General features: G+C 45.2%; 1 long non-coding RNA gene across 1 annotated transcript in view; it reads right to left on the reverse strand.

Moving 5' to 3' along the window:
• The window catches only part of LOC126955174 (uncharacterized), a 177,840-nt gene that overhangs the window by 71,641 nt on the left and 93,442 nt on the right, over window positions 1-12,757 (reverse strand). The window lies entirely within an intron of this gene.

Here is a 12,757-nt window from a genome sequence, read left to right on the forward strand (position 1 = left end):
GGACTCTCCAAAGCCCACAGGTTGCAAGGACTTTGTCATCCAAATAGCAAATATGGCAGCCCACCCCTCACCCAGAAGCTCTGACCCATCTCAGGCAGGTACTACACTGTCACCAGTAACTGGCTGGAATTCCAAATCAGTGGGTCTTATATTGTGAAGTGCCATGGAAGTGGGATCCACAAACTGATGCTGCACAGCCCCAGGGATTCAACTCCCTTCCTCGGGGTATGCACTTTGCCTGAGTTGCGGTCATCTTTATTGGATGTCCCAAGGCTGAAGTATGTAAAGTTCCTGGGTCTCTGTGTGTGTTCTGTGTGTGTCTGAGCAGCTGCTCTACTGAGACTCCACACAGCTTTGTGTGTGAGACCCAAGACCCTGGGTGGAGTGGGCTCACAAGGGAATCGCCTGATGCAAGGGTTGCAAAGATCTTTGGGAGAAGTGTGGTTTCCTGGGGTTGCACATTCACTCACCATTTTTCTTGGCTGAGGTGGGGGTTCCTATGGCTCTGTATCAATCCTGGGTGGGCCCCCAAAATCAATTCTTATGGTAATGCCATATTGTTTGGTTAGTATAACATTTTAGTAAAAATTAATATCAGAAATACATTTCATTTTTATTTTCAAAATTCTCATGTGTGTTTGATTTTTTTTGCATGTCCATATAGAATTTAGAAAGAGCAGCTTGTCCATTTCCATGAAACTAGCCAGTGCGGTGACTCACACCTGTAATCCCAACACTTTGGAGGCCGAGGCAGGTGGATCATCTGAGGTCGGGAGTTCGAGACTAGCCTGACCAACATGGAGAAACCCTGTGTCTCCTAAAAATACAAAATTAGCCAGGAATGGTGGTGCATGCTTGTAATCCCAGCTACTCAGGAGGTTGAGGTAGGAGAATTGGTTGAACCTAGGAGGCAGAGGTTGCCGTGAGCCTAGATTGCACCACTGCACTCCAGCCTGGGCAACAAGAGCGAAACTCCACCTTAAAAAAAAAAAAAGAAAAATAATTCACTCTGAAATTTGCATTGAATCTGTAGATACATTTGTTGGGTATTTTGATCTTAATATTTCTCATTGATAATCTTGAATACTAGATGTATCTTTAGTTTTAAAAATTTCTTTCAGCATTTTGAATAATTTTCAGTGTAAAGCATGTGTACTTGCTTTTAATATATTCTTAAATGGTTTTTATGTTATTTTTTCATAATTTAATTTTCAGTCTGTTGGTTATGTTATATAACAGTATTATTTAACCTTGTTTATTAATCTTGTATTTTGTGATATTAATAAAATTATTAACTCAGGTACGTTTTTGATAAATTAGTTTTTTATATAACATTTTTGGCAAGAAAACAGTATTCTAATTCTTTTCTAATCTGAAGGTTTTATTTATTTATCCAGTATAGTTTTCTGGCTAATACTTCCAGTACAATGTTAAACAGAGTGGAAAAAGTGTACATTCTTGTTCCATTTTTAAACTTACAGATACAGCCTGCAATCATCTACCATTTTAAGTATACTATTAGCTATTGATTTCTTATAGATGCTTTTTAGCCAGTCTTACAAGTTCCTTTCTAGTAGATTTCTGAGTGTTTTATCACGAATGGGTGCTGGATCTGTTGTACTTTTTGTGTCTATTTAAATTATCACCTCTTTCTATTGTTCAGGTAACATTTTGTAATATGTTGGTTGATTTTTTTTTTTTTTTTTTGAGACATAATCTTGCTCTGTCGCCCAGGCTGGAGTGCAGTGGCGCGATCTCTGCTCACTGCAAACTCCGTCGCCTCCCGGGTTCACGCCATTCTCCTGCCTCAGCCTCCGGAGAAGCTGGGACTATAGGCGCCCGCCACCACGCCCGGCTAATTTTTTTTGCATTTTTAGTAGACACGGGGTTGCACCGTGCTCGCCAGGGTGGTCTCAATCTCCTGAGCTCGTGATCCGCCCGCCTCGGCCTCCCAGAGTGCTGGGATTACAGGCGTGAGCCACCGCGCCCGGCCCTGATTTTTAAAATATTAAGCCAACACTGTATTTATGACAAACTATTACTTGGTCATGGTGTGCCCGGAATTGGTGGCTTCTTGGTCTTGCTGACTTCAAGTATGAAGCCGCGGACCCTCCTGGTGTTACAGTTCTTAAAGACAGTGGGTCGGAGTTTGTTCCTTCAGATGTTCAGATGGGTCTGGAGCTTCTTCCTTCTGGTGTGTTCGTGGTCTTGCTGACAGGAGTGAAGCTGCAAGACTTCCCCGTCAGTGTTACAGCTCTTTTTTTTTTTTTTTTTTTTTTTTTGAGATGGAGTCTCGCTCTGTCACCCAGGCTGGAGTGCAGTGGTGCGATCTCGGCTCACTGCAAGCTCCGCCTCCCGGGTTCACGCCATTCTCCTGCCTCAGCCTCCCGAGTAGCTGGGACTACAGGCGCCCACCACCGTGCCCGGCTAATTTTTTGTATTTTTAGTAGAGACGGGGTTTCACCGCGATCTCAATCCCCTGACCTTGGGATCCGCCCGCCTCGGCCTCCCAAAGTGCTGGGATTACAGGCGTGAGCCACCGTGCCCGGCTGTTACAGCTCTTAAAGGCAGCATGGACCCAGACTCAACAGCAGCAAGATTTATTGCAGAGCAAAGGAACACAGCTCCTACAGTGTGGAAGAAGACCCCAACGGGTTGCCACTGCTGGCTTGGGCAGCCTGCTTTTATTCCCTTATCTGACCGCCCTCCCCACATGCTGCTGATTGGTCCATTTTACAGAGAGCTGATTGGTCTATTTTACAGAGAGCTGATTGGTCCGTTTTGACAGAGTGCTGATTGGTGCGTTTACAATCCTTGAGCTAGACACAGAGTGATAGATGGAAAAGTTCCCCAAGTCCCCACTAGGTTAGCTAGACACAGAGTACCAATTGGTGTATTTACAAACCCTGAGCTAGACACGAGTGCTGATTGGGGCGTTTAGGATCCCTTAGCTAGACATAAAATTTCCCCACGTCGGCTCAGCGTGGTGGCTCACGCCTGTAATCCCAGCACTTTGGGCGGCCGAGGCGGGCGGATCACGAGGTCAGGAAATCGAGACCATCCTGGCTAACATGGTGAAAACCCGCGTCTACTAAAAATGCAAAAAACTAGCCGGGCCTATGGTGGGCGCCTGTAATCCCAGCTGCTCGGTAGGCTGAGGCGGGAGAATGGCGTGAACCCAGGAGGCGGAGCTTGCAGTGAGCTGAGATCGCGCCACTGCACTCCAGCCTGGGCGACAGAGTGAGACTCCGTCTCAAAAAAAAGAAAGAAAGAAAGAAAGAAAAAGTTCCCCAAGTCCCCATCAGACTCAGGATCCCAGCTGGCCTCACCCAGAGGATCCTGCACGGGGGCTGCAGGCGGAGCTGCCCTCCAGTCGGGAGCCGCGCCTGCACTACTCAGCCCTTGGGCAGTCTATAGGACGGGGCGCCACGGAGCAGGGGGCGGTGCCCGTAGGGGAGGCTCGGGCCACGCGGGAGTCCGGGGCGGGGCGGGGCTCGGACCTGGCGGGCTGCAGGTCCTGAGCCCTACCCTGTGGGGAGGCAGCTGAGGCTCGGCGAGAATTCGAGCGCATCGCAGGCCTACCGGCACTGCTGGGGGACCCCGTGCACCCTCTGCAGCTGCTGGCCCGGGTGCTAAGCCCCTCACTGCCCTGGGCCCGCGGCGCCGGCCAGGCTGCTCCGTGTGCTGGGCCTTCCGAACCCGCGCCCGCCGGAACTCACACTGGCCCGCCGGCGCCCACACAGCCCCAGTTCCCGCCCGCACCTCTCCCTCCACACCTTCCCACAAGCGGAGGGAGCCGGCTCCCGCCTCGGCCAGCCCGGAGAGGGGCTCCCACAGTGCAGTGGCAGGCTGAAGGGCTCCTCAAGCGCCACCAGAGTGGATACTGAGGCCGAGGAGGCGCCAAGAGGGCTGTTAGCACATTGTCACCTCTCAGTGGTAAGTAATCAGTTTTACATGTTGCTGGATTTAGTTTGCTAACATTTCTAATAATTTCATCAGTAATTCTGTATTTATATGGAATTTTGGTTCGTAGTCTTCTTTACTTGTGATTGTTTTGTCTGTTTTTTGTTTTGTTTTGTTTTGTTTTTTTTTTTTTTTTTTTTTTTTTGAGACGGAGTCTCGAGACAGAGGATCTCAGCTCACTGCAAACTCCGCCTCCCGGGTTTACGCCATTCTCCTGCCTCAGCCTCCCAAGTAACTGGGACTACAGGCGCCCGCCATCTCGCCCGGCTAGTTTTTTGTATTTTTTAGTAGTTTCACCGCAGTGATCTCCTGACAACCCGTCTCGGCCTCCCAAAGTGCTGGGATTACAGGCTTGAGCACCGCGCCCGGCCTGTTTTTTTTTTTTTTTTGAGACAGAGTCTCACTATGTCGCCCAGGCTGGAGTGCAGTGACGCAATCTTGGGTCACTGCAACCTCTGACTTCCTGGTTCAAGCAGTTCTCCTCCCAAGTAGCAGGGATGACAGGCGCGCACCATCATGCCCAGCTAATTTTTTGTATTTTTAGTAAAGACGGGGTTTTTCCATGTTAGTCAGGATGGTCCTGATCTACTGACCTCGTGATCTGCCCACCTCGGGCTCCCAAAGTGCTGGGATTACAGGCATGAGCCACTGCGCCGGGCCTTGGTATCACAGTACCCCTGGCTAATAGATTAATAGAAAAATGTTATCTCTGCTATTGCCTAAAGTTTCTGTGAAAAAATTATGTATTTATTAAATATTGGTGAAATTTAGAATTTATGCAATTTGACACTGAGCTTTATGTGAAAATAATTTAACACTTTTTTTACTTGTTATATGACTATTCATTTACTCTATTTTATTTAATATGTATGTATGTATATCCATTATTTTTGCATGTTGAAAACTGATATCTCAGCATTATGTTTTGAACAACTTCTCTTATTGGGATTTCCTAGCATGATTAACAGAATTATGTTTACCTAAAATTAATGTGTTTATTACTATACCTTCAATTTCATTGTTTTAATTTACATAATTCTATTCCTATGGTAGTACTATATTATTTGATTACTATGACATTGTAATTATAACATTGCTATCATAATTTGTGCCTATTAAGACGTTTATGTATGTATGTATTTATTATTTTCAAGACAAGTTTTTGCTCTGTCACCCAGGTTGTAGTGCAGTGGCATGATCTTGGCTCACTGCAACCTCTGCCTCCTTGGTTCAAAGGACCCTCCTGCTTAGTCTCCTGAGTAGCTGGGACCACAGGCATACACCACCATTCCTGGCTGTCTGTTGTACTTTTAGTAGAGATGTGGTCTTGCCATGTAGCCCAGACTGGTCTTGAACTCCTGAGCTCGAGCAAAAGACATTTATTTTTATTTCACAGTATTTTATAAAAATTTATATCTTATGTACTTGACATGAAATAACATGAGATAAAAATATAAAATAAGGCTATAACCCAATCAATAAAAGACACAAATTTTACTCCATTATTAAGATGGAGAATATGACTATAATTGTGTTAGTTAATACTTATGTTTACTGTGGGTGACAAATGAATTACTGAATAGAAAGGAAGTTAATAAAATTGCAATTTGACTTTGGAATGTATAAAGCAGGAGAACAAAGCCTCCCTTCTATATTTATCAATATTTAACTAAGACAGAAAATACATTTTAATAAGAACAAATACAAAATAATATTGTCTTTAAAGAAAGCTATGAGCATAAGGTAATCTGACCATTATAGTCGTTAGTATTTTGTGCATGCAATGTGTGAGACATTATTCTAAGCCATTAAACATTTATAGGCTTAACACCTAAGAGTTTAAAGTGAATATGTTAAACATTTATTGAATAAGAAAAACTGGTACCTTTAAAAATTATATTTTTAAATGAAATATTATTGTATATATTTGTTGGGTATGATGTCATATTTTGATATGTTTATGCTGTAAAATGATTAAATTGAGCTAAGTGACAAATTATTTAGCTCACATATGATTTTTTTGTGGTGAAAACTTTTGAAATCTCCATAGCAATTTTGAAATATACAATACATTATTATTTATTATAGTCACCATTCTGTGCAATCACTCATTAATACTTATTCTCTCATCTAAGTGAAACTTGGTATAATTTCCCTTTCTTTTTTTTTTTTTTTTTTTTTTTTTTGAGACGGAGTCTCGCTCTGTCGCCCAGGCTGGAGTGCAGTGGCGCGATCTCGGCTCACTGCAAGCTCCGCCTCCCGGGTTCACGCCATTCTCCTGCCTCAGCCTCCCGAGTAGCTGGGACTACAGGCGCCCACAACCGCGCCCGGCTAATTTTTTGTATTTTTAGTAGAGACGGGGTTTCACCGTGGTCTCGATCTCCTGACCTTGTGATCCGCCCGCCTCGGCCTCCCAAAGTGCTGGGATTACAGGCGTGAGCCACCGCGCCCGGCCATAATTTCCCTTTCTACATCCACCCCCTCTCCTAGCCACTCACATTTTCACTCTGATTAAGTTTTTTAATATATATATAATATATATATATATACATATTTTTTTTTTCTTTTTTTGAGACAGAGTCTCGCTTTGTCACCCAGACTGGAGTGCAGTGTGCAATCTTGGCTCACTCAACCTCTGCCTCCCAGGTTCAAGCGATTCTCCTGCCTCAGCCTCCTGAATAGCTGGGATTACAGGCACGCCAGCACTCCTGGCTAATTTTTGTATTTTTAATAGAAACGGGTTTCACCACGTTGGTCAGGCTGATCTCAAACTCCTGACCTCGTGATCCATCCGCCCACCTCGGCCTCCCAAAGTGCTGGGATTACAGGTGTGAGCCACCGTGCCCGACCTATTAAGTTATATTAAGGCCATTACATCAATTAACTGTTTTGGTATACAACAACTACATGAACATAAATAATGTTAAATGGCTGTATAAGAAAGTTTGACAAATTAGCCATAGAAATAAATGGGAAGAATTTTTTTTTTTTTTTTTTTTTTTTTTTTTTACTTTTAATTTAAAAGTAAACTTTAATGTCGAAAATGCAAACCTGGGGAAGGCAGAAAGATCACAGACAAGGCTGTCGCTTCACACTTGGAGTGTTGCACAGTAGCTGGGCAGAGGCTCTCCTCACTTCCCAGACGGTCTGGTGGCCAGGGAGAGGCGCTTCTCACTTCCCAGACAATGGGGGCACCAGGCAGAGGCACTCCAGTGGGAAGAATTTTTAACCAGTAAACAAAAAATATTCATTAAATGAAAAGGTTTTAGGACTAAAATATGTCATTGAATTTATGAGAGCAGAAACTCAGCAGGTAGTATTTTCTAGGCAATTTAAATAACAGTCGAAGGCATCTACTAAAGTGAGTTCAACAAGTAATATCTATCTACATAAAACTTCTATAAGATTTTAAAAATTAATTTCTGGATTAAATAGAAAATTCAAATAGAATTTGGATTCAGAAAAGTGTTCATGATGAAGCATGGTGATTGACGCCAAAACCCTGAATTTAGGTAAATAATCCTGTGAGTGTTATCTTAGTCATAGAGGAAAGTGGCATTCTGCCCATATTTAGGTATTATTCCTTTCAGTGGGATAGTTTTCAAAATTTTGTGAAAACATAAAATCAGTTTTTCTGTATTAAAAATACACTCTAAGAATTATTGTTACTTTAGTATATTGAGGAAAAGATATATTCTAAATAACTTGAAATTTTTCATGAGATGCTGTTGTCTGCCAAAAAAATTGTGAAATATTTACCTCAGGTATGCATTGTTGATATGTTTGCTGTTTGGGAAAATATATATTCTAGAAACTTTAAATGTAGAAAGCCAAAATTCTCAGGAAATTACAATAACTTTTTTTTTTTGAGATGGAGTTTTACTCTTGTTGTCCAGGCTGGAGTGCAATGGTGCAATCTTGGCTCACTGCAACCTCTGCCTTCCGGGTTCAAGTGATTCTCCTGCCTTAGCCTACTAAGTAGCTGGGATTACAGGCATGCACCACTGTGCCTGACTAATTTTGTATTTTTAGTAGAGATGAGGTTTCTTCAGTTGGTCAGGCTGGTCTTGAACTCCCGACCTCAGGTGATCCACTCGCCTCAACCTCCCAAAGTGCTGGGATTACAGGTGTGAGCCACCGCGCCCAGCCTTTTTTTTTTTTTTTTTTTTTCGAGACAGAGTCTCACTCTGTCACCCAGGCTGGAGTGCAGTGGTGCCATCTCGGCTCACTGCAACCTCCGCCTCCTGAGTTCAAGTGATTCTCCTGCCTCAGCCTCCCGAGTAGCTGGGATTACAGGCATGCGCCACCATGCCCAGCTAATTTTTTGTATTTTTAGTACAGATGGAGTTTCACCACATTGGTCAGGCTGGTCTTGAACTCCTGACCTCAGGTGATCCGCCTGCCTCGGCCTCCCAAAGTGCCGGGATTACAGCACTGCATGAGCGTGAGTCACCACACCTGGCCTACAGAATATATTTTCTTTTTCTTTTTCTTTTTTTTTTTTTGAGACAGAGTCTCGCTCTGTCGCCCAGGCTAGAGTGCAGTGGCCGGATCTCAGCTCACTGCAAGCTCCACCTCCCGGGTTCACGCCGTTCTCCTGCCTCAGCCTCCTGAGTAGCTGGGACTACAGGCGCCCGCCATCTCGCCCGGCTAGTTTTTTGTATTTTTTTAGTAGAGACGGGGTTTCACCGTGTTAGCCAGGATGGTCTCTATCTCCTGACCTCGTGATCCGCCCGTCTCGGCCTCCCAAAGTGCTGGGATTACAGGCTTGAGCCACCGCGCCCGGCCCAGAATATATTTTCAAAATTAAAGTCAATATTCAGACTTGGTGACTTATAGTTTCTAAAATTGAAAACCAGACATAAGTCTTTAAATTCAGAAATGCAGTGTGTCAACAAAATAAATAAATACTGAAAAATAGCCAAGCTGCATGAGACCAGAGTAGAAAAAAACAGTATAAATCAGTGAGAGAAAAAAATAATTTACAAAGATAGAAGTAACATTTCCACAGCTGCATAGAACCAAAACCAGAAAAAGAAATATAAATAAATCTGAGGTAAATGATCTTTGAAGCTAGAAATGAATACTTACCTGCAATACTTTCAACAAAAAAAAGTAAATTAAAATATTTTCAAAAGAAAAACAGGGCCGGGCACAGTGGCTCATGCCTGTAATCCCAGCACTTTGGGAGGCGAAGGCAGGTGTGTTGCCTGAGCTCAGGAGTTCGAGACCAGCCTGGGCAATACGGTGAAACCCTATCTCTACTAAAATACAAAAAATTAGCTGGTTGTAGTGGTATGCACCTGTAGTCACAGCTACTCGGGAGGCTGAGGCAGGAGAATTGCTTGAACCCAGGAGGTGGAGGTTGCAGTGGGCCAAGATTGCACCATTGCACTCCAGCCTGGGTGACAGAGTGAGACTCCATATCAAAAAAAAAAAAAAAGAAAAAAGAGAGGAAAACATTAATTTGGTTATCAGAGCTTCTTAAGCATTTACTTCAAGAAAAAAGAAACATTTTTGTGTCTAAATTTAAAAATAAAAATGAAAACAGATTTGATTTTGGAGCTGACATGTCCTTCTCTCAGGGTTATAAGTACCTGGCAGCCTTTCACCTACATGCAACACTGTAGAGTTTACAAAATTGTCTTCTCTTTAAGCTCTTCTCTGATGTTTATATCCTGTGAAGCTGTGCAAAATAGAGGCTTGAGGCCCATTTTTCAGATAAAAAGCTGAGGCTCAAGCCAGGCGCGGTGGCTCACGCCTATAATCCCAGCACTTTGGGAGGCCGAGGTGGGCGGATCACAAGGTCAGGAGTTCGAGACCAGCCTGGCCAATATAGTGAAACCCTGTCTGTACTAAAAATACAAAAAAAAAAATTAGCCGGGAGTGGTGGTGGACGCCTGTAGTTCCAGCTACTTGGGAGGCTGAGGCAGGAGAATCGCTTAAACCCGGGAGGCGGAGGTTGTAGTGAGCTGAGATTGGGCCACTGCACTCCAGCCTGGGAGACAGAGCGAGACTCCGTCTCAAAAAAAAAAAAACAAAAAAAACCCCTGAGGCTCAGAAAGACAAAATCACACACAAAGTTTGCGACAGAACTGGGACTAGAACACAAGACTGTCATACCAGTGCTTTTCCCATCCTTAATCACTCCTAGGGCTAGGAATACATTAAGACTCCAAAAGATAAAGAATTGCTCAGGCCAGGTGCGGTGGCTCATGCCTGTGATCCCAGCACTTTGGAAGGCCAAAGCAGGCGGATCATGAGGTCAAGAGATTGAGACCATCCTGGCCAACATGGTGAAACTCCCTCTCTACTAAAGATACTAAAATTAGCCAGGTGTGGTGGCGGGCGCCTCTAGTCCCAGCTACTCCGGGGGCTGAGGCAGGAGAATCGCTTGTAACCGGGAGGCAGAGGTTGCAGTGAGCCGAGATTTTGCCACTGCACTTTAGCCTGGCAACAGAGTGAGACTCCATATCAAAAAAAAAAAAAATAAATAAATAAAAAAGGAATTGCTCAATGCATTGCACCAAGATTAGACCTGACCCACCCCAGAAAGCTCTGGGACACTGAAATGGAGAAATCAAAGGAGAGAATGATGCTTACATTTGCACATCTGAGCTCCAATCCAAACTCTGCCACTCAGCTATAGAACCTCACTTTCTGAGCCTCAGCTTTAAAGCACTCATTGGCTTTTAGTTTAAGCACAGGAGCGATGTGTTGTGCTTCATTTCTTCTCCTCCATGGTGTTTGTTTCATGGTTCCAGATCCTGGGGGCTTTTGATCAACCCTTCTGCTAAGTGATGGATGAATAGATGAATGAATGGGTGGATGAAAGTATGGATGGAAGGCCGGGCACAGTGGCTCACGCCTGTAATCCCAGCACTTTGGGAGGCCAAGGTGGGCGAATCACCAGGTCGGGAGTTTGAGACCAGCCTGGCCAACATGGTGAAACCCTGTCTCTACTAAAAATACAAAAATTAGCTGGACATGGTGGTGGGCACCTGTAATCCCAGCTACTTGGGAGGCTGAGGCAGGAGAATGGCTTGAACCCCAGAGGTGGAGGCGGAGGTTGCAGTGAGCCGAGATTGTGCTGCTGTACTCCACACTCCAGCTGGGGTGACAATGCGAGACTCTGTCTTAAAAAAAAAAAAAAAGTATGGATGGAAACATGGATGGATGGATGAATGCTCACGAGAGCAGAAAGAAGTAAACAGAGAGTCAAAATGAGAATGAGGAGATGATTGAAGGATGAAGAGTTGATGCATGAGGTAGAGGCATGGTCTCCAACCCTCCTATCCCTACCCAGCCCCACCAACACCTGTCTTGGGGCAGCAGTGGCACGAGCTTCAGATGATGTCCCCAGTCACCATGACAGAGCTGCAGAAGTTGCCACAGACCTGAGGCTGATCATGGCTCATGAGAAACGTGTTGAGAGTCAGCAGAAAAAACCCCAGCAGCACAATAAAGTTGATGTCGAAGTTCTCATCTGCCATGGCTGCCTGGTCAGGCCATAGACTATGCACTCCTGGCAGAAGGGGTGCATGTCATCCAGCATAAACATCCAGACGGGCTCACAGGGAGTGATGAAGCTCTGCGATTGCTGCCAGTTGAGGCTTAAAGGGAGAGCAAGACCCCAGTCAGGTCCCCAGTCAGTCTTTGGTCGAGCCCTTACTGTGTGGCAGACACTCTGAGGTGTGGGCACTCTGAGAAACACAGGCTTTAGGGATGAATGGCACACTGTCCTTATTTCTGGGGCACCTTCTGGGGCACAATATGGTCAAGGCTGTGCAACATGCATGAGGTCCAGCATGTGCAAGAAGCAAAGAGAGGGATAGAAGAGTTGGGGGCCGACAGGACTGATTCAGAGAAAGACTCAAGTGAGCAATAATTAGCATCTGGGGGAGTAATAGGGGAGATTACTGACTGGGAGGGGCTGGGTTAAGGTGGAATCCTCTAGGGGAAGAGATCACCCATTCACCCAGAAAGGTACCCTTGAGAAGGCAGTTAAAGTTCTTCTCCCAGGGCAGGGAATTACTGCCAGGCACAGAGGCCAGCATGTGCAAAGGCACAGGGGCAAATGCCCACTGACACACAGCTGGAGAGAAAGATCTAAATGCTGTGTACAGGCTGCCCACATTGCATCCTCTTCCCCAGACCTGCTCCTCCCCAAACCCCATCCTTCCAGTTAGTGATCCAGGCCACTGTCCTCACCTCCTCTCTCACACCCACCTCCTGTGGGTCCCACCTTCAAGACATAAGAATCCAATAGCTTCTCATCCTCCATGACTACTCATTGCCTGGTGTGAGTCCCCTTCATCCCTCTCCCCCTAACTGGTCTCCACTTCCATTGTTGACCCCTGAAGTCCCTTTGCAACCCAACACTAGGTGAAATCATATCAGTGCTCTGCACAGAACCATGGACTGGCTTCCGGTCTCATCAGAGTAAAAGCCAAAGGCTTTAAGGTGACTCAGAGGACCTGGAGAATTGGCCCATGTTGCCTGCACATCACCCCCACTGAGCTCACCTCCCACCGCACCTCCTCTCACTTGCTGCCCTTGGCCTTGTGCTGTTCCTGGAACATACAGGCTCCCCAGGCCCCCTGCACCTGCTGTTCCTTTTGCCTGGACTGCCCTTCCTTTAGATAGCTGCACAGCTCCCTCCCTTACCTCCTTCAAGCCTTTGCCTAAATGTCACCTTCACAGTGAGGTCTTCCCTGATCTGCCTCTAAAGTTGCAGAACTGCCTCCCCTGGGGATTTACTGTCTTCCTTTTCCAATCTCTTTTTCTCCACAGT

Source organism: Macaca thibetana, chromosome 5, assembly GCF_024542745.1.
Source record: "Macaca thibetana thibetana isolate TM-01 chromosome 5, ASM2454274v1, whole genome shotgun sequence".
In the NCBI taxonomy this organism is placed as follows: domain Eukaryota; kingdom Metazoa; phylum Chordata; class Mammalia; order Primates; family Cercopithecidae; genus Macaca; species Macaca thibetana.